Here is a 2,862-nt window from a genome sequence, read left to right as displayed (position 1 = left end):
AGCAATGGGCTCAAGCTGCAGCAAGGGAAGTTGAGGTTGGATATTAGGAAAAACTCTCTCACTAGGAGGGTGGTGAAGCACCGGAGCAGGTTATCCAGAAAAGTGGTGAAATCTCCATCCTTGGAGGTGTTTAAGACCCGGCTAGATAAAGCCTTCACTGGGATGATGTAGTTGAGGCTGGTCCTGCTGAGAGCAGAGGTTTGGACGAGATGTGACCTCCTGAGCTCCCTTCCACCTTCATTTTTTATGGTTAGGGAACTGTAGCAAGTTGACACCTCAGGGCCTCTACACCCAGGCTTTCACACCATGAGCATCTCTTGCCACCTCAGTAATATACATTATTTTAAGAAAAAAGGAAGCAAACAGAAGGGCCTCTCAAGGCCTTTCCCATTGCAATAACACTTGTTCGTCTTGGATCAGCCTCGCCCACAGGTAAGGCAACCATGGACAACAATCATCCTCGACTATGAGGAATTGCAGATGTTAATGACAAAAAAAAAATACTCTTGGGAGGTGTCCACTATAACCTTTCCACACCAGGCTTGCCCTCCTTGTACCCTAGAAGTCTCCTGCCTGTGCCGCTTCCTCCATACCCTGCTCGGTTTCTGCCTGCTGGGATTTTCGATTCCTAGCAGCCGCTCCTCATTAGCCTTCACTGAGCCACCCTCTTGCATGCTCCCAGGTGGGAAGTGAGATAGCCCTATACAAACATGCCCTGCTGCTTGCACAGCAGATTGCTCCTGTGGCAGGTCTCTCTTCTTCCTTGGGGAAAAAATATTCCCTGAAGAAATCTTCCCAAAAGACCTGTCCAACTCTGCATGTTTTTGCCAAAGGCTGTGGTTTCAAGGAATAACCAGTTTCTGCTGAAAATGTGATGCCTGGAGGAATTCCCATCCAGCTGTGTTTGCAGCTCACAGGTTCATGAGCATCTTATGCTCACGAACTGAGCGAGTGTGCGATGGTGCTCAGCTAGTAACACTGGTCCTTAGCCTACATGGTAGAGGGGGGTCCTTATACCCCTGGGGCTCCCTTGTTCAACTGCTACTATTGAGTAAGATAGCAGCAGTCACGTCATGCTGGCAGAGGACTTCACTTCACATCCCGTGGGGATCTGAGTCTGAATATCATGGCTTGGATTCCTGACCCTGATCTACAGCTTTCTCCTTGTGTCTCCCATGTACATACATCTGCAACTTGGGAGGAAGCCTCTGGTTTTGCCAAGGGGTCAAGCACCATTTCTCCCCACTTTGTTGTGACTTGTATATCAGGCATGAAATACCATATTTTTCATTTTGCAAAATACTGTATGTTGTCCAAGCCATTTGCAGTGTAGGCACCAGCAGGAACCGACTGGGGGGGGTCTCTGTATCTACCTGCGTTGACTCCCCGCTGCCGATGCTTTGTGAGACCCGATTGTTACAAACCCTTCTGGGAGGACCAGGTACAGCCTTTATTTCTAAGGCAGCCATTTCTCTTCTCGGTGATCCAGCCATAGGTGATTTTTTTCTTCTTCTCCCCCCCGATACTTCTATCGATGGGAAGTGTTAAAAAAAAATATTAAAACCTGAGTCATCTCTCTGTAGGTGTGGAAAGGAGCATTATGCACTGCCAGGATATATAATTTGTGACTCATGTAACCGTGGGCTCTGTGCTTTTTGAGTGATAATTAAAAGGAGGGGGTTGAAGCCAGCTGGGGGCTAGGTAAGTGCATCGCGCAGATTGGAATAAAAGAGCAGCATCCTTCCGTGAAGCAGCTGAGTGACGGGGCGAAGGGAGGGCAAGCGTGCAGAGACGCCAATTCAATTACAGCCAGGCTTTGAACTTCTAAACACTGCTTGCTTCTCCCGGGTTGGATGCCTGCTCTCTGGATTACTCAGCGACTCACGCTAATGAAGTCTGGAGAATCCAAGAACTATTAGGAGTGATGAGAAAAAGGGGGAAAAAGTGTGGGGGGAAAGGGACAGGGCTCCCAGCAAACACTCCTTCTATCAATGTCTGGATCAGCATAAAGCTGGGAGCAACGACTCTCTGCGTATCGATAGACATTGACCCATTCAATTCTGGGCATCCCAGGCTCCAGGATCCTTCCCTGGACATGTAAACAGGATCTGGCCCCTTGGAGAATCTGGGAGAAGCTTTCTTTCATTTTTGTGATTAAAATCAGAGCCCAGTGGGACTGTGGCAGATGAGACTCAAAGCTGAGAGAAAAAATTCCTAGCCCCCTGGGCAGCTGCTAATTGGATTTTCGCACCCAGAAAGGCAGAAATGAAAGCACCAGAAGGTCCCGAGACATGATTTTGTCTGGGATCATTTTCACTCCCTGCAACGTGACATGAATCCAGCTCCTTGTCTCTTGTCCACTTTGCAGTGGCGTCAGTGATGGGGCCCATATCAAGCGTGTGATGCAGATTGAAGCTATCCGTGAGATAGGATGGACGTTTCAGGGACTACAGGGCTAGCAAGAGACAGGAAAGACCTGCCCTGCCACAGATTTTGTGTGTGACCGTGGGCAAATCATAGAACTTGTTCCATGTCTTGAGCAACTAAGCACACTCCTACTCCACCCCTAGCAGATCTATGAGCGGCATCTTGCCTTGGTTTTGGTAATGCCCCTTATAGTTTCATAGTTTCATAGATTTAGGGTCGGAAGGAACCTAGTAGATCTTCTAGCCCGACCCCCCACCAGGGCGGGAGAACAACAAAACCCCAAAACAAAAACGGGACTCAAATGAGTCCAGCCAGGTAGGCATCCAGCCTCTTCTTAAAGACCCCCAGGGTAGGGGCCAGCACCACTTCCCTTGGAAGTTGGTTCCAGCTCCTAGCCGCCCTAACTGTGAAGTAGTTTTTGCGGATGTCCAATCT

Source organism: Gavialis gangeticus, unplaced genomic scaffold (assembly GCF_001723915.1).
Source record: "Gavialis gangeticus isolate Ggan-Ray unplaced genomic scaffold, GavGan_comp1, whole genome shotgun sequence".
Lineage (NCBI taxonomy): Eukaryota > Metazoa > Chordata > Crocodylia > Gavialidae > Gavialis > Gavialis gangeticus.
This window is presented reverse-complemented; position numbering follows the sequence as displayed.